This window comes from Bubalus bubalis, chromosome X (assembly GCF_019923935.1).
Source record: "Bubalus bubalis isolate 160015118507 breed Murrah chromosome X, NDDB_SH_1, whole genome shotgun sequence".
Lineage (NCBI taxonomy): Eukaryota > Metazoa > Chordata > Mammalia > Artiodactyla > Bovidae > Bubalus > Bubalus bubalis.
Window position 1 is genome coordinate 118954288 of NC_059181.1, and position 20164 is coordinate 118974451.

The window sequence follows — 20164 nt, forward strand, 5'->3', positions numbered from 1 at the left end:
AAACAATTGATGTTTCAGCCAACCAGCTTGCAGTAATTTATCATGGTAGCCTTTGAAACTAATACACTTGGGTGAAGTCTGCAGTTGCCTTAAAAATAGCTAAGACAAAATAAGGGAAAAATAATAGGGGAGTGTTAGGGAGGAAGTGTCCTTTCACACCTCATCCCCACAGGAAAAGCAGTGACTAATCTGATCGTACAGAGTTAAACTGCATCAGGCCACACATCATGAGTGCATAAGATCACTATATTGAAAGGTGATTGTGTTTGCTGTGCAGTCTTTGTCTATGCTATACCAGCAAAGGTCTGTCTAGTCAAAGCTATGTTTTATCCAGTAGTCATGTATTGATGTCAGAGTTGGATTGTAAAGTAAGCTGAGCACCAAAAAACTGATGCTTTAGAGCTGTGGTGTTGGAGAAGACTCTTAAGCATCCTTAGGACTGCAAGATAAAACCAGTCAATCCTAAAGGAAATCAACCCTGAATATTCATTTTAAGGACTGATGCTGAAGCTGAAGCTCCAATACTTTGGCCACCTGATGTGAAGAACTGACTCATTAGAAAAGACCCTGATGCTGGGAAAGATCAAAGGCAGGAGGAGAAGGGGATGGCAGAGGATGAGATGGTTGGATGGCATCACCGACTCCATGCAAGTGAGTTTAAGCAAGCTCCAAGAGATGGTAAAGGACAGGGAAGCCTGGTGTGCTGCTGTCCATGGGGTCGCAAAGAGTCAGACACAACTGAGTGACTGAACAAAAACATTTGCATATACATTTTTTTGACCCTGCAGTGTAGCTTGTGGGATCTTAGTTCCCCAATCAGGGATGGAACAGTAAAAGCACTGAGTCCTAACCACTGGACTGACAGGGAATTCCCATTTGTTTATACTATTTATTTATTATCTTTTTAGTATATGTGGAATTTGTAGTGATATGATTTTGCTCATTCATTTGTGTCTTCTCTCCTTTTTCTTGATAAGTCTGGCTAGAGGTCTATCCGTTTTATTGATCTTCACTAACAACATTTGGTTTCATTGACTTTTTCTCCCTTGTTTTTTGGTTTTTCATTTATTTCTGCCCCAATCTTTATCATTTTGTTTCCTCTCCCTGTGCTGAGTTTAATTTCTTCTTTTTCTAGTTTCTTAAGATGGGAACAGAGGTTACTAACTTGAGATCATTCTCCTTTTCAAACTTAGGCATTTAGTGCTATAAATTTCCCCCAATCCCTGCTTTAAGAGCATCCCACTAATTCTGTTATGCTGTGTCTTCATTTTCATTCATTTCAAAATACTTTCCAAATTATCTTCTGATATTTTTTTGTTGACCCATGGGCTATCTAGAAACATGTCATTTAGTTCCCAAATATACGGGGGTTTTCAAGTGATTGAAAAGGGAGGAGAGGAGCTACCCCTCGCCCAAGGTCAGAGGTGGTGACCAAGAGTGCCAGGCTGTGTCAGCACAGGAGCGGCCAAGAGGATCTACCCCAAGTCCGAAATCAGGGGCGGCGGCCGAGAGGAGCTAACCTCACGTCCAAGGTCGGGGGAGGGGGGCGGCGGGGGTTAGCTGAGAAGAGCTACCGCACGCCCAAGATCAGGGCGGCGGCGGAGAGGAGCTACCACATGCCCGAGGTCAGAGCAGCAGCTGAGAGGAGCTACCCCATGCCCAAAGTCAGGGGAAACGGCTGAGAGAAGCAAGCCCCCAACCAAGGAGTGGTGGATGCATGGGCTCAGGAGGGCCGAGAGGTGCTACTCCATGTTCAAGGTCAGAAGGGGTGGCCTTGAGGAGATACCCCTCATCCAAGGTAAGGAGCAGCAGCTGCACTTTGCTGGAGCAGCCGTGAAGAGATACCCCCTTCCAAGGTAAGAGAAACCCAAGTACGACTGTAGGTGTTGCGAGAGGGCATCAGAGGGCAGACACACTGAAACCATAATCAGAGAAAACTAGCCAATCTGATCTCATGGACCACAGCCCTGTCTAACTCAATGAAACTAAGCCATGCCATGTGAGGCCACCCAAGACGGGAGGGTCTTGGTGGAGGGGTCTAACAGAATGTGGTCCACTGGAGAAGGGAATGGCAAACCACTTCAGTATTCTTGCCTTGAGAACCCCATGAACAGTATGAAAAGGCAAAATGATAGGATACTGAAAACTCCCCATGTTGGTAGATGCTTAATATGCTACTGGAGATCAGTGGAGAAATAACTCCAGAAAGAATGAAGGGATGTAGCCAAAGCAAAAACAATACCCAATTGTGGATGTGACTGGTGATAGAAGCAAGATCTGATGCTGTAAAGAGCAATATTGCATAGGAACCTGAAATGTTAGGTCCATGAATCAAGGTAAATTGGAAGTGGTCAAACAGGAGATGGCAAAAGTGAACGTCGACATTCTAGGAATCAGCAAACTAAAATGGACTGCAATGGGTGAATTTAACTCAGATGGCCATGATATCTACTACGGTGGGCAAGAATCCCTTAGAAGAAATGGAGTAGCCATCATGGTCAACAAAAGAGTCTGAAATGCACTACTTGGATGCAATCTCAAAAACCACAGAATGATCTCTGTTCGTTTCCAAGGCAAACCATTCAATATCAGAGTAATCCAAGCCTATGCCCCAACCAGTAACGCTGAAGAAGCTGAAGTTGAACGGTTCTATGAAGACCTACAACACCTTTTAGAACTAACACCCCCAAAAGATGTCCTTTTCATTATAGGGGACTGGAATGCAAAAGTAGGAAGTCAAGAAATGCCTGGAGTAAGAGGCAAATTTTGCCTTGGAGTATGGAATGAAGCAGGGCAAAGGCTAATAGAGTTTTGCCAAGTAAATGCACTGGTCATAGCAAACACCCTCTTCCAACGACACAAGAGAAGACTCTACACATGGACATCACCAGATGGTCAACACCGAAATCTGATTATATTCTTTGCAGCCAAAGATGGAGAAGCTCTATACAGTCAACAAAAAGAAGACCAGGAGCTGACTGTGGCTCAGATCATGAACTACTTATTCTCAAATTTAGACTTAAGTTGAAGAAAGTGGGGAAAACCACTAGACCATTCAAGTATGACCTAAATCAAATCCCTTATGATTATACAGTGGAAGTGAGAAATAGATTTAAGGGACTAGATCTGATATGACAGAGTGCCTGATGAACTATGGACAGAGGTTTGTGACATTGTACAGGAGACAGGGATCAAGACCATCCCCATGGAAAAGAAATGCAAAAAAGCAAACTGGCTGTCTGAGGAGGCCTTACAAATAGCTGTGAAAAGAAGAAAAGTGAAAAGCAAAGGAGAAAAGGAAAGATATAAGCATTTGAATGCAGAGTTCCAAAGAATAGCGAGGAGAGAAAAGAAAGCCTTCCTCAGCCATCAGTGTAAAGAAATAGAGGAAAACAACAGAATGGAAAAGACTAGAGATCTCTTCAAGAAAATTAGAGATACCAAGGGAACATTTCATGCAAAGATGGATTCAATAAAGGACAGAAATTGTAGGGACCTAACAGAAGCAAAAGATATTAAGAAGAGGTGGCAAGAATACACAGAAAAACTGTACAAAAAAGAGCTTCATGACCAAGATAATCACGATGGTGTGATCACTGACCTAGAGCCAGACATCCTGGAATGTGAAGTCAAGTGGGCCTTAGAAAGCATCACTACAAACAAAGCTAGTGGAGGTGATAGAATTCCAGTTGAGCTATTTCAAATCCTGAAAGTTGATGCTGTGAAAGTGTGCACTCAATATGCCAGCAAATTTGGAAAACTCAGCAATGGCCACAGGGGCTGGAAAAGGTCAGTTTTCATTCCCATCCCAAAGAAAGGCAATGCCAAAGAATGCTCAAATTGCTGCACAATTGCAGTTATCTCACACGCTAGTAAAGTAATGCTCAAAATTCTCCAAGCCAGGCTTCAGCAGTACGTGAACCCTGAACTTATAGATGTTCAAGCTGGTTTTAGAAAAGGCAGAGGAACCAGAGATCAAGTTGCCAACATCTGCTGGATCATCGAAAAAGCAAGAGAGTTTCAGTAAAACATCTATTTCTGCTTTATTGACTATGCCAAAGCCTTTGACTGTGTGGATCACAATAAACTGTGGAAAATTCTGAAAGAGATGGGAATACCAGACCACCTGATCTGTCTCTTGAGAAATTTGTATGCAGGTCAGGAAGCAACATTTAGAACTGGACATGGAACAACAGATTGGCTCCAAATAGGAAAAGAAGTATGTCAAGGCTGTATATTGTCACCCTGCTTATTTAACTTATATGCAAAGAAGCACAAGCTGGAATCAAGATTACCAGGAGAAATATCAATAACCTCAGATATGCAGATGACACCACCCTTATGGCAGAAAGTGAAGAGGAACTCAAAAGCCTCTTGATGAAGGTGAAAGAGGAGAGTGAAAAAGTTGGCTTAAAACTCAACATTCAGAAAATGAAGATCATGGCATCTGGTCTCATCACTTCATGGGAAATAGATGGTGAAACAGTGGAAACAGTTTCAGACTTTATTTTGGGGGGCTCCAAAATCACTGTAGATGGTGATTGCAGCCATGAAATTAAAAGACACTTACTCCGTGGAAGGAAAGTTATGACCAACCTAGATAAAATATTGAAAAGCAGAGATATTACTTTGCCAACAAAGGTCCGTCTAGTCAAGGCTAGACGGTTTTTCCAGTGGTCATGTATGGATGACTTTGCCAACAAAGGTCCGTCTAGTCAAGGATAGATGGTTTTTCCAGTGGTCATGTGTGGATGTGAGAGTTGGACTGTGAAAAAGCTGAGCGCCAAAGAATTGATGTTTTTGAACTGTGGTGTTGGAGAAGACTCTTGAGAGTCCCTTGGACTGCAAGAGGATCCAACCAGTCCATCCTAAAGGACATCGTTCCTGGGAGTTCATTGGAAGGACTCATGCTGAAGCTGAAACTCCAGTTCTTTGGCCACCTCATGCGAAGAGTTGACTCATTGGAAAAGACCCTGATGCTGGGAGGGATTGGGGGCAGGAGAAGAATGGGGCGACAGAGGATGAGATGGCTGGATGGCATCACTGACTCAATGGACATGGGTTTGTGTCAACTCTGGGAGTTGGTGAAGGACAGGGAGGCCTGGCGTGCTGCAATTCATGGAGTAGCAAAGAGTCGAACATGACTAAGAGACTGAACTAACTAACTCTAGTGATTTATTTGTTATTGATCTTTAATTTAATTCCATTATTGCCAGACTGTGGTTTAAATTACTTTAAATATCAACATGAATCAGCCATGCTTGACAGAAAGCAACAAAATTCTGTAAAGCAATTATCCTTCAATTAGAAAATAAATTAATAGATCTTTTAAAAATGCAAGTGGAAAAAGCTTAAAAAAATGTTTTAAGTATATTGAGACATCTTATGGCACAGCATATGTTCTGTGTGAGTAAATATTTCATAGATACTTGAAAGAAATGTATATTCTAGGGTGAGAGGTGGGACGGAGGCTCAAGAGGGAGGGGACATATGTATACCTGTAGCAGATTCATGTTGATGTATGGCAGAAACCAACAGAACATTATAAAGAAATTATCCTCCAATTAAAAATAAGCAATTAAAAATATATATATATATATATATATATATATATATATATATCTTTCTGTGGTTGGATAGAGTCTTCTACAAATGTCAATTAGGTCAAATTGGTTCATTTATTGTTGATGTTGTTAGTCACTAAATCATGTTCAACTTTTTTTGCAACCCCATGGCCTGTTGCCCACCAGGCTCATCTCTCCATGAATTTCCCAGGAAAGGATACTAGAGTGGGTTGCCATTTCCTTCCCCAGGGGATCTTTCCGATGTAGGGATCGAACCCCAGTCTCCTGAATTAGCAGGAAGATTTTTTACCACTGAGCCACCAGGGAAGCCCAAATTAGTTCATACTGCACTTTAATTCTTCTATAAGCTTTCAGATTTTCCACCCAGCTGTTCCATCAATATCAATAACTGAGAGATAAGTGTTGAAATTTCCCATCATAACTTTAGCTGTGTTTTTCAGCACATAAATGTTTAGATTATTATTTCCTCTTGATAAATTGGCCCTTTTATTATTACAAAACAACTTAATTTAACTGCAGTGCAATTCTTTGCTCTAAAATCTACTTTGATATTAATATAAGCATCCCATCTTTCATTTGACTATTGCTATCATGGCATATTTTATTCCAGTGTTATATTTTCAATCTATTTTTGCCTGTCATTATACTTAAAGTCAGTTTCTTGTGAAAAGAATGCAGCTGGGCCTTCTTTTTTCTTTTTATTTCCCTATCTAATATGGCAATCTCTGCCTTTAATTGAGGCATTTAGACCATTTTAATTTAACATGACCACTGATATGGTTAACTTCAATTGTATCATTTTTCTTGACTTTTTATTTTCCCATTTGTACTCTTTTCTCTTTCATCTTTTTCTGGCTTATTTTGGATTAACTGAGTATTTTGTATGATTATAGTTTATCTCCTCTGTTAGCTTATTACCTATAACTCTTTGTTCCACTGTTTCAGGGATTGTCTCAGGATTTATACTTTAACTTATCACCTTCTACCTATACCTGATATTATACTACTTCACATATAGTATAAGAATCATGCAACCACATACTTTGATTTCTCCTCTCCTGGCCTTTTGCTATGCTTGCCAGATAGCATGCTTCTACATATATTATAAATCCTCAGAAACTCTGCCTGACTCTACCTGGGTTGCCTTTGTGCACTGCCACCTGGAAACTTTCTCAAGGTAGTAAGCTGGGTCATTGCAGTGTTGTCCTTGTTTCCCAACTCGGAATCACTGTTCTTTGTTTTCGACCATCTTGAGAATATTGTTGCAATATTTTTTCATTGTTTCATGTGGGAGTGTAAATCTGGCCCAGATTGCTCCATCTTGATTGGAAGCTAAAGTCCAGAAGGAGCTTTGTGAGTCTAGTTGGGGAATCTGCTTTGACTCAGAACAAGAGTGCAATCAGGGAGTTACGTGAAGATTGACAGATATCTAAAAATATTGTCTCAGCTAGAGACAGATGAGTAACCAGGTATATGAAAAAACTTGAAGGCAATGGCTTAGAACTGAACATGAAGCAGATCCCCAAATGAGAGGCAGTGTCTGAATGACACTGGCAAGGATATGGATCAAAGACTGTGGGAGAGAGACAGGTCAATAACAGTTAATGCAAGTGAATGATGACTCCTCGGACCATAACCTGACTGTCACGGATGGGCCACAGTTAGTCAACTTTCTTGCAGATGTAAACCGGGATTCAGAGAGAGGGCAGGTTGACTAACTTGCAGCCTTCAAGACCATAGTTTGGCTAAGTGCTGATGATTTAATAAAAATAAATTCCTATAGCTTTTTTTGTTAATATCATTTATTCCTATAGCTTTAAAGTAATAGGGATGTTTATGGCTATTTTGTCCTCATAACAAATCTGAAAGAAGAGATAAACATCATTTCCCACTGATAAAGGAAATTTGCATATTGGGACTCACAAAATGGAGGCAGCCCAAGTGGTCCACATGCAAAAATAAACCCATGTCAGCCCACACTCATAGGAAACACCTCACTATCTAGGAAACCTAACATAAATTAATCAGTCCTTCAACTCAACTTTAGCTAGCTTATCTTAGGCTAGAAAATAGACCTATTAGCCTTATCAGGAAATCCTTGACCTCCTAGCCAATCATGCCCTGTTTCTACATTGCCTCTCCTAATGCTCGATAACACCCATTCTTGCTGAAATCCCTCCAGAAGAGTGCTCCACTGCTTGTGAGGCACTGGGCACCCCTAACTCATGGGTTGTTTCCTCTCAAATAAAGGACACTGCATTAGTTACTAAATTGTACTGTTTTTATCCTTTGATATCCTATTTCAGGGGTTAAAAAACTAAGGTCACAAAATGCTGAAATGACCTACCCATGTTTACAGTTAAGCAGGAATTTGATGTGAGAGCCATCTGAATCCACAGCCAAGATTTGAATGATGATCTTTGCCACTGCCAAAGCATTTTTTATTTTAACATTTTTAAATGTAAATGTATTTCTATATTTTGTTATACTTAAAACATTTTAAAATTGTTATATCTATTTTTTCTTATATTTTGTTGGGGTTTCTTTTGGCCACACCACACATCTTGTGGAATATTAATTCCCTGACCAGGGAGCAAATACTGTTCTATGGTAGTGAAAGCACCAAGAATTAAACACTGGACCCTGAACCACCAGGGAATTCCCTATTTTTTGCTTTTATAGCTGCAGATCCTGGATGTATATAGGTCAGCATGAGGTCATTATGTTTACAAAGGCAAGATGAACAATTATTTGTTCTAGATTTGTGAAAAATGCCATTGGTACTTTGATAAGGGTTACACTGAATCTGTAGATTGCCCAAAGCAATGTGATCATTTTAATGATAGTAATTTTTTTTACTCTATGAGCACAGTATATCTTTCCATCTAGTTCTGTCCTTGTCCGTTTCCTCAATTAATGTCTTATAGTTTTCAAGTTCACTTTAGTTCAGTTCAGTCACTCTGTCCTGTCCGACTCTATACGACCCCATAGATTGCAGCACACCAGACTTCCCAGTCTATCACCAACTCCCACACTTTGCTGTAACTCATGTCCATCGAGTCAATGATGCCGTCCAAGTATCTCATCCGCTGTCATCCCCTTCTCCTCCTTCTTTCAATGTTTTCCAGCATCAGGGTCTTTTCCAATGAGTCAGTTCTTTGCATTCGGTCACCAAAGTATTGGAGCTTCACCTTCAGCATCAGCCCTTCCAATGAATATTCAGGACTGATTTCTTTTAGGATTGACTGGTTTGATCTCCTTGCAGTCCAAGGGACTCTCAAGAGTCTTCTCCAACACCATAGTTAAAAAGCATCACTTCTTTAGCACTCAGCTTTCTTTATGGTCCAACTCTCACATCAATACAAGACTATTGGAAAAACCATAGCTTTGAGTAGACAGACCTTTGTCGGCAAAGTAATGTCTCTGCTTTTTAATAATGCTGTCTAGGTTGGTCAAAGCTTTGCTTCTAAGAAGCAGGAATCTTTTCATTTCATCACTGCAGTCACCATCTGCAGTGACTTTGGAACCCCAAAAATAAAATCTCTCACTGTTTCCAATGCTTCTCCACCTATTTGCCATGAAGTGATGGTACCAGAAAAGACCCTGATATTGGCAAAGATCGAAGGCAGGAAAAGAAGTGGATGACTAAGGGTGAGACGGTTGGATGGCACCACCGACTCAATGGACATGAGTTTGAGTAAGCTCCGGGAGTTGGTGATGGACAGGGAAGCCTGGCACACTGCAGTCCATGGGGTTGTATAGAGTTGGACACAACTGAGCGACTGAAATGAACTGAACTGAACTGATGGGACCAGATGCCATGATCTCCGTTTTTTGAATGTTGAGTTTTAAGCCAGGTTTTTCACTCTCCTCTTTCACTTTCATCAAGAGGCTTTTAGTTCCTCTTTGCTTTCTGCCATAAGGGTGGTATCATCTGCATATCTCAGGTGATTGATATTTCTCCCGGCAATCTAGATTTCGGCTTATGTTTCATCCAGCCCAGCCTTTTGCATGTACTCTGCATAGAAGTTAAATAAGCAGGGTGACAATATACATCCTTAACATACTCCTTTCCCTATTTGGAACCAGTCCATTGGTCTATGTCTGGTTCTGACTGTTGCTTCTTGACCTGCATACAGATTTCTCAGGAGACAGGTAAGGTGGTATGGTATTCCCAACTCTTGAAGAATTTTCCACAGTTTGTTGTGATCCACACATCAAAGGCTTTAGTGTAGTCAATGAAGCAGAAGTAGATGTTTTTCTGGAATTCTCTTGCTTTTTCTGTGATCCAACGGATGTTAGCAATTTGATCTCTGCTTCCTCTGCCTTTTCTAAATCTAGCTTGAACAACTGGATGTTCTCCGTTCATGTACTGTTGAAGCATAGCTTGGAGAACTTTTTTTAGGGGAAGCACACTGACTGAAACCACCCACTCTGACCAGGTACCACAGTAACCATTTGCATGAGTTGTTTTGTGACAGAAGGTCCTGGTAAGGAACATGGAGCTAATAATCCATCACCAACCGGGAGAGTTCAGGAAAGGTCAAAGGTGATACCACGTGTCTGACCACCTCCCAGAATCTTGCTTGCTGGCATCCATCTTGGCTGAAAGAGGGGTGCACCACCAGAAAGGACTCTGAGTCAGAATGATTGGCTAATGACAACCCAGAAGCTAATCCAATCACCAGAAAACCCTAAGTGTGAGCCACATGGCAGAGCAATTTTCCTAGGTTCCCTTATCCTACTGCTCTCTGCCCAGGCGTCCTTTCCCAATAAAATCTCTTGCTTTGTCAGCACATGTGTCTCCTCAGACAATTTTCGAGTGTTAGACGAGAGCCCACTTTCAGGCCCTGAAAAGGGTCCTTCCTGCAACAAATGGTGACTCTAGCGGGGAATCTTCTTCACTCCGACTGACATCCTGACCACTTGGGGTACTCAAGGACCAGCTTGCCCACCAATGGACCAGACCCAGCAGCCACAACTGGGATGTGTTTGCCCCTGGTCACCTCCTGAGGCAGATAGAAATTGGCCAGAGTGCCTCTACTGGTTAAGGAACAAGAGACTTTATTGACCTCACTCCCCTTCTTTCTCTCTTTCCTCTCCTTAAGCCTTCCTATCCTATCCTACCTTTTTTTCTAGTCCTCCAGTCCAGAATGCAGGAATCTGGTCGAAGGGCTTCAGCCTGAGCTGAGGATTGGAGACTGATCACCTGCTCTTGGCAGAGAACTCATTCTTGTTCCGTTTTGGTCTTGTTTCTGGTCGGGCTGAGTTCCAGTCCTCCCTTCTCTGGAGGTCCAGGATAAAGACCCATAATGCCTGTGTGTCTGCAGGTGGCAAGAGACGTCTGTAGGTCCACCCTTTTTGCCCTCCTCTCTCACCTCCTCACCCCTCTCCTTTCAACCTGGCTTCCTTTCTTCCCTTTGAAATCTTTGAAGATCTGAGATATTTTCATTTATTCTGTTAGTACTTGGATCTGAAGTTCTGTGTTTATAGGAGGTTTTCTGAGAGACAGTAATCTTGTATTTAAGGGACTAGCTTATGAGGACTGTCAGGTCTGTGTGTGTGTGTTGTGATTTATTATGGCCATTTTTCTTTGTGTGGCTACAATTTGGTTTAGACCTGCCGCCATTTTGTTAGAACTTGACTTTCTTTCCCTGTGCCTTGAGATCAGGGCTATCAGGAACACTTATCTAGACCATCTCTAACTCCTGCGACTGAGGGAAAATGGGAAGAAGCCTTTAAATTTTTTAATTATTCCAACTTTTAATTATAAACTAGTGAATCTTATATTGTAATATCTAATTCATGACTAGGGTTAGAAAATGAAGCTAGAGCTTGCCTTGTGTCTGTCTGAATATGTGTATGTCTCGGTATGTCTTTGTCTCTGGGTAATATTTTTGAGATTAATTTGTAAATGAGCTCTATTTAATTGGCTTAAAGAGAGTGAAGTGAGATTTGCTCAATTGTGTCCTACTCTTTTTCACCCCATGGACTATACAGTCCATGGAATTCTCCAGGCCTTTTTCATACCTTTTTCTATTGAAAAAGGTATGGGTGGGTAGGAGTAGATAGTCATTCCCTTCTCCAGGGAAAAGAAAAGAAGCACTTACAAATGAAATAATTCTAAATTAAACAATGAATTCCACGTTCATGTGAACTGGGAAATATTCAGTATTAAATTAATACCTGGTAATATAGACATGTCTTTAGAACCATCAATAAGTATAATTGTATACTTATTGTACACAATATATATATATATATATATATATTCTGTATACAGAAGTATAAAAGTACTTCTGTTGTACCTAGGTTTACTGGAGGTCAAATAAGACTATATTCTGTTACAAATTTGTTAACAAAACATTTACTTTACCTCACTGTGGAAAATACTTTAGGGAAACTAAGATGTGTTTTCAGTAGAAAAAGGTATGAAAAAATCACTGAAAAGAGTTTATGCATGATTAGGATTTTCTAAAATTGGATTCCAATTAGTTGGATAAATGGATTTTGTTAGGATTAACACAGCCATAGGAAAACTGGTTCAAGCCAATGACGTGCATGATGGCAGAGTTGACTTTCACTACACCTTCTGCCTCGGTATATACATATGCCCATTGTGACATATCAGCAAGCTGAATGATAAACCCATCAGCATTGACTAAATCTGACTGAATGTTCTAAATTGTGTTCATTTGGTTGGTTAAATTACATGGGAAATATTATCAAATGACTAATAAATCCTCTCACATTACAAAGTATAGTAAATATTACTAATATAGATATCCTAGAAATTATATGGAGTTCCTAACATTCTGGTATGTCCTAGTATCCTAATGGGAAACCTGATGACTTTACAAAAGTTAAAAAAATGACTGAATGAACCAGCAAATATGCTTATAACTTTTATAGTTTATATCTGAAAAATCACAGGTTTGAATTCTGGGAGTAAGGAAAACCTTCCTCTCAAACTAATTATGACAGTAATTTGGCAAAATTATACATTATCAAGAAAACAATTATATTTTCTCTCTATCTGACTCCTCCAGAGATCGGAAACTCTTAGGTTTCCAGTAATTTTATCAGATGAGTTAGGAAGGTTATCTCACTAACACGTACAGAAATCGCAAGGAATTTTTTAGACCTTGAAAAGGGAAACATTCACTCTGTTAGGCAAAATCTGTAATAAGCCTTTGGCATGACTTTCCTAGCCCTGGAAGGTTTTAATTTAAAAGTTCAGTTTGAGTCTCTGTAAAAGTTTCCACAAAGCAAAAAGGTCTATGATCAATTATGGTTCAATAAATCATCAGGCCAAGTTTTTTGAGACCAGACCTATATCACAAACAAGTCTTAATTTGGTTATATTTGGTAAAAATGATGATGATTTTAGGGAAATAAAGATGTTTCAATGAATGTGAAATCCCAGTTTGTTAATGGAGGTCCGAATCTTGTAAGACTCATTTCCTGGATAGTTCTTTGATGTTATGTGATATTAATGTAAAATTTAATTGAATTCTTAAAGAACACCCTAAGTTTGTTTCTGAAGCTTATCTCAGTCATCTATTTTTGTATAAATATCAGATGCCTCATGAGCTGCAACCAGGACTGGAAAAAGACATAATTTAAGGGACTGTCTCCAACCTGGATGTAAGGACCTTTTTATTAGGTACTCCTAACTGGCTCATGCACAGTGAAATTGAAGGGAACCTGACTCTTAGATTAATTCCCACTTCCAAAGGCCCGTACACTAGACTGATCCATAGAGAGGACATCTTAAAATGATGCTCAAACAGGAAAAACTGCACTACACCAAGATGGGAAGAAGACGACATCAGATGACATCACAGGTAGACAGCTTGCCCAAGATGCTGGACCTGATTTCTATGAGCATTTATAATGCATTCTTGACTTCTTAAACCTTTGCATATAAATCAAATGCTTTTCTATCATAGGCCTCATCCTATGCTAGTTTTAGAAATCAATCCAACTGTTGGGTTTGTGGCCAATTACCTGTGTCTAGTTCTGGGTTACCTTGGTGACTTTCTTTACTCCAATGCTCTAACTGGTTGGCCCTGAGAAAATTTACTTCAGAAAAAACATTATACTCCTATTCAAGTCACTATTGATATTACTACATGGGATCCCTTCACCTGGCCAATTAATAATGCCTGCTCTGACTCTGGCCATAAATTTGAGTTTTCTTCTATTAGTCAAGCTCAATCAGAGAAACAGGCCAAGTTTCAGCAAAGGAAAAAATCTCCCACAATTGTAGAATGGATTTATATAGATAACATCAGGCCATGGCAATTTGGGTTTAAAGTCTTTTCTGTGTTGGAAACAATTAAATCATACTAAGGATAATCAGTCTAGTAACACTAGGAAACCGGGCTATGTGCCTTATAGACAGTGCCAATATATAATTTCCCTGAAAGATAAAGATTTGTACGGAACAGACTAAGTTAGATGACCTGGGATATACTGGGCTACATCTTATGGAAGTTCTTACCTTAAGTCTTACTTAAGACTTTACTAATACTGCTGGCTGTGTTATTTGCATTTTGCCTTTTAAAAAAATTGCTGTTTCTTACACTGCCAAATGTGTGACTGAGGCCTCTGATAAAATAATAGAGTTCCATATGAGACTGATGATGGTAACAGTGTAACTCTAGATATGGGAAGAAGCGACAAGAGCGAGTGTACTCCTGCACCAAGAGGCTAATAAGACAGCTGGTTCAGAGAATTTTGGGTACTGTTTTATGGCCTAGTCCAGTAACAGCACATTGAGTGGCCTGTCAACAAAACCTTTGCCAGAAGCAAAGGGGGATGAAATGGTCATGAAATGCCCCCCCTCTAAATCATGGTCAAGTTTATGACCAAGAAGGGGCTCTAGCAACTGAAAACTGACACTTGTCATCTACCTCTGCAAAGATTAAATCATGGCCACTGCAGCTGCTGACCTTCAACACCCCTGAAAAAGTTCAGGGTGAAAATCAGGAATGAGGCACTCTGTGCTCTGGGAAAAACTGGCAGAATAGGTCTTCAGATAGATAGATCTTTTCAGGAGAAGATTTTATGAGTCCCAATTCTTGCATCTTCTCATACCTAGAGAAACACTGACATCATTAATGGTCACATCTGCTTTGGCTACTAAGAATTGTACAATTAAAAGTCAAAATAGAATAGCTATGTCCAGACATCCAGGAAAATAACTAGGTGATACTATGGGTGTAATCTCAGACTAGACCTTGTATTGCTAAACACTTGAGTTTTCTGAGTCATGTCAGGCTTAGATGCCACCAGATATTCTAACAACAATGTCTGCTGGCAGCTAGTAACTGCAACGTTACTTTTTATAAAACTAGGCAACTGGCTACCTGGCTGCAAGTCTCCCCAAAGTGCCAGGTTCTGACTGGGTTTCAGACCTATTTTTCTTAAAAAGAAATGGGATTTATTTTGTCTACTAAAATCCCAACTCTCACTCCTCCAACTACTTCTAACTGGGTCTCTTACACCAAAATGGCAGACCAAGGGATTGAGATTTTAATCATAGAAGACTCAGATATAGGACTTGGAACTCAGGAACACTTCCAATTCAGTGTCTGTTCTCCAAGCTGAGGCAGTCCTATGCCCCATTTTGACAGAAACTTATCGCAGTCATAGTTGCCCAGTTCCCTGAGTTAAAACTGTGCAGGATCCCTGGGACTCTGGAATACAGGTCTCTTCTGTGTTCTCCATTTCTTGTCTGTAAGACATAGGCTTCATTCAGCCTCCTTGACCTTCCCTGAGTTCCAAAGGATAGATTCAAACAGTTGCTTATTAGGGAAGGGAGAGGATACAGAAACAGAGGAGGAACAATCAAATGGTAATTCAGCCTTGAGGTGGGGTCCTGGTTCCTACTCAAGAAATATGCATAACAATATCTTTGAGTTCTTCTGCAGAACTGGGGCCCTCACTCAGGTGGAGCATGGTAACTTCAGGCTGAGCACAAGATTCCTGGAGCACAGCTCTGTTGTCTCACCACCAACTAATCAGAACAAAGACACACCCCCTGCAGCCCTAACTCCAAATGTTGCCTTCTGTTTCTGGGGCCCAGTGATGACCATCCTTTTAGGCCTCCTGCTTCGCCCCTGTCTATTTTATCTCTGAGAGGGGCCAACAGTTTCAAACTAAATTGCTGTTCCTACAAGGGTAAATACTGATTTCAGGCACGAATACCTCGATTAAGATCAAGTAGAGAGAGACTTCTGCTCTGCTAGGCAGGCCTATGCCCATCCACAGCATGAAGAAGTTACAGAAGAAAGAGACCTCTGCCCCTATTCCCAAGAAGTATCTTGAATGTGAAGTCTCTCAGGGGGAGTTGTTAGGGGAAGCACACACACTAAACTTGCCTACCCTGACCAGGCACCATAGTAACCATTTGCATGAGTTGCTTTAGGACAGGAAGTCCTGGTAAGGAACATGGAACTAATAAGCCACCACCAACTGGGAGAGTTCAGGAAAGGTCAAAAGGTGATACCACGTCTCTGACCACCTTCCAGAATCTTCCTTGCCGGCATCCATCTTGGCTGACCAAGCAGTGCACCACCAGGAAGGACTCTGAGTCATGTCAACCAAAAATAAGTTGTACAACTTGAGAGTTGTGAGTTAAGTTTAATTTGGTGCATAATGACGACTGCAGCCCAGGAGGCAGCATCTCCAATAGCTCTGAGAGACTGCTCCAAAGCGGCAGTGGGGGAAAGTCTAAGGTTTTGGTGAAGAGGGAGTTCAATACCATGAAGCACTCAATTTACAAAAGGTTTTTTGTTAGTCATGAGGGTCTGATGTCACCATGAACGGATACAGTCCATGGGGTTGCAAAGAGTCGGACACCACTGAGCAACTTCACTTTCACTTTCTAGATATAAGGAGATGCAAGGATTGACGACATATAATCTGTTCCTAAAAACATCCAACTATCTAAAGACCTGTCCCACCAGATTCCCTGGAGCACAGACTGCCTCACTCGACCCTGAACTCCCTCAGGGATTGTTGAAGGTCAACAGCTATAGAGGCAGATGGCAGAGCACTTCATTGTTCAGTCCTTGGCATGCTTTTGGTAAGTGCCAATTTGTAGTTCACACGGTCCCCTTGTGGTCATAAATCCAACCATACTTTGAGGGGCATTTCATGACCTTTTTGCCCTGCGTTACTGGGAAAGCTCGTTCCCAGTTCTGAAGAAGGTTTTTGTCGATAAGACACTCAATGTGCTATTACTGGACTAGGTCTTAATAGTCAAAGATCTCTGGACACCTGTCTTCTAATTATGGTCCAGGAAAGTATTCCGTCTTGTTACATCTTTTCATACCTAGAGTTACACTATTACAGTCATTGATCATATATCAAGCTATACATTTGATCAAGTGCTTCAAGTCTAGTCATCATTTCCGTTGGAGGCTCAGTCATATACTTGGTAATACAAGAAATAATAATCTTGTGAAACAAGAAAAATACAAATGATATAATTAATAACATTAGTGTAATTAAAAGTAAATATTTTAGTCATGAGCCTCCCACAGCAGTTTTTTGTTTTTGTTTTTTTTTAACAATCGTCAAGACTGGGGAATGGGTCACTTAAAGCAGAAATCTGATTTTTCATGTAGTTCTAATGTGTTACACTAAAGGATTTATTAGGTACAAAAATATAGCATTCGGTTTGAATTATAGCACAGATATCTCCCTGAGATGCTGTAAGGTGTCAAGGGCCTTGCAGTTGTGTAGCACTGACTTTCTCATCATAGAGATATCAGAATTCAATAGGCTAATAGCCTGGTTACTATAATTTAAAGCTTATGAAAGTTGTTAAGGCTTAGATATGATCAACTACATCCACTGACCCCATTGAAGACACACACACACACACATACAAGCTGCTAAATGGTCATACCAGTAGAATACAGATCTTTGACCCATTGAGATCATACCAGTGCTAGATTGGTTAGGGTTACCTCTAACTTGTTAACATGTATGACCTTAAATTCATGAGAATCCCAGGCTACACCTTCGTATCCATCCCTGTAGATGTGAAGGCCATAAATTAGTGTAACAAATCCACTGAGCTCCATACCAATAACTCTCTCTAAGGGTAATAATAGATATAGTTCATAAAGCACCCAGCTTTGTTTCATAATTACCAGGTTGATCATTTTTAATATGATTTAATCCTTCCCAAAAAGGGTTAATATTAGGTTAATATGATTTAACCTAACCCAAAAAAGATGTCCTTTTCATTATAGGGAACTGGAATGCAAAAGTAGGAAGTCAAGAAACACCTGGAGTAACAGGCAAATCTGGCCTTGGAATACGGAATGAAACAGGGCAAAGACTAATAGAGTTTTGCCAAGTAAATGCACTGGTCATAGCAAACACCCTCTTCCAACGACACAAGAGAAGACTCTACACATGGACATCACTAGATGGTCAACACCAAAATCAGATTGATTATATTCTTTGCATCCAAAGATGGACAAGCTCTATACAGTCAACAACAACAACAACAAAAAGACCAGGAGCTGACTGTGGCTCAGATCATGAACTCCTTATTGCCAAATTCAGACTTAAATTGAAGAAAGGAGGGAAAACCACTAGACCATTCAGGTGTGACCTAAACCAAATCCCTTATGATTATACAGTGGAAGTGAGAAATAGATTTAAGGGACTAGAGCTGATAGATAGAGTGCCTGAAGAACTATGGACTGAGGTTCATGACACTGTATAGGAGACAGGGATCAAGACCATCCCCCATGGAAAAGAAATGCAAAAAAGCAAAATGGCTGTCTGGGGAAGCCTTACAAATAGCTGTGAAAAGAAGAGAAGCGAAAATCAAAGGAGAAAAGGAAAGATATAAGTATCTGAATGCAGAGTTCCAAAGAAGAGCAAGAAGAGTTAAGAAAGCCTTCCTCAGCAATCAATGTAAAGAAATAGAGGAAAACAACAGAATGGGAAAGACTAGAGATCTCTTCAAAAAAATTAGAGATACCAAGGGAACATTTCATGCAAAGATGGGCTCAATAAAGGACAGAAATGATATGGACCTAACAGAAGCAGAAGATATTAAAAAGAGGTGGCAAGAATACACAGAAGAACTATGCAAAAAAGATCTTCACGACCCAGATAATCACGATGGTATGATCACTGACCTAGAGCCAGACATCCTGGAATGTGAAGTCAAGTGGGCCTTAGAAAGCATCACTACAAACAAAGCTAGTGGACGTGATAGAATTCCAGTTGAGGTATTCCAAATCCTGAAAGATCATGTTAGAAAGTGCTGCACTCAATATGCCAGCAAAATTGGAAAACTCAGCAGTGGCCACAGGACTGGAAAAGGTCCGTTTTCATTCCAATCCCAAAGAAAGGCAATGCCAAAGAATGCTCAAACTCCTGCAAATTGCACTCATCTCACACGCTAGTAAAGTAATGCTCAAAATTATCCAAGCCAGGCTTCAGCAATATGTGAACCGTGAACTTCCTGATGTTCAAGCTGGTTTTAGAAAAGGCAGAGGAACCAGAGACCAAATTGCCAACATCTGCTGGATCATTGAAAAAGCAAGAGAATTCCAGAACAACATCTATTTCTGCTTTATTGACTATGCCAAAGCCTTTGACTGTGTGGATCACAATAAACTGTGGAAAATTCTGAAAGAGATGGAAATACCAGACCACCTGGCCTACTTCTTGAGAAATCTGTATGCAGGTCAGGAAGCAACATTTAGAACTGGACATAGAACAACAGACTGGTTCCAAATAGGAAAAGGAGTATGTCAGAACTGTATATTGTCACCCTGCTTATTTAACTTATATGCAAAGTACATCATGAGAAACGCTGGAGTGGAAAAAGCACAAGCTGGAATCAAGATTGCTGGGAGAAATATCGATAACCTCAGATATGCAGATGACACCACCCTTATGGCAGAAAGTGAAGAGGAACTCAAAAGCCTCTTGATGAAAGTGAAAGAGGAGAGTGAAAAAGTTGGCTTAAAGCTCAACATTCAGAAAACGAAGATCATGGCATCCAGTCCCATCACTTCAGGGGAAATAGATGGGGAAACCGTGGAAACAGTGTCAGACTTTATTTTTTTTGGGCTCCAAGATCACTGCAGATGGTGACTGCAGCCATGAAATTAAAAGACTCTTACTCCTTGGAAGAAAAGTTATGACCAACCTAGATACCATATTGAAAAGCAGAGACATTACTTTGCCAACAAAGGTCCGTCTAGTCAAGGCTATGGTTTTTCCAGTGGTCATGTATGGATGTGAGGGTTGGACTGTGAAGAAAGCTGAGGGCCAAAGAATTGATGCCTTTGAACTGTGGTGTTGGAGAAGACTCTTGAGAGTCCCTTGGACTGCAAGGAGATCCAACCAGTCCGTTCTGAAGGAGATCAGCCCTGGGATTTCTTTGGAAGGAATGATGCTAAAGCTGAAACTCCAGTACTTTGGCCACCTCATGCGAAGAGTTGACTCATTGGAAAAGACTCTGATGCTGGGAGGGATTGGGGGCAAGAGGAGAAGGGGACGACAGAGGATGAGATGGCTGGATGGCATCA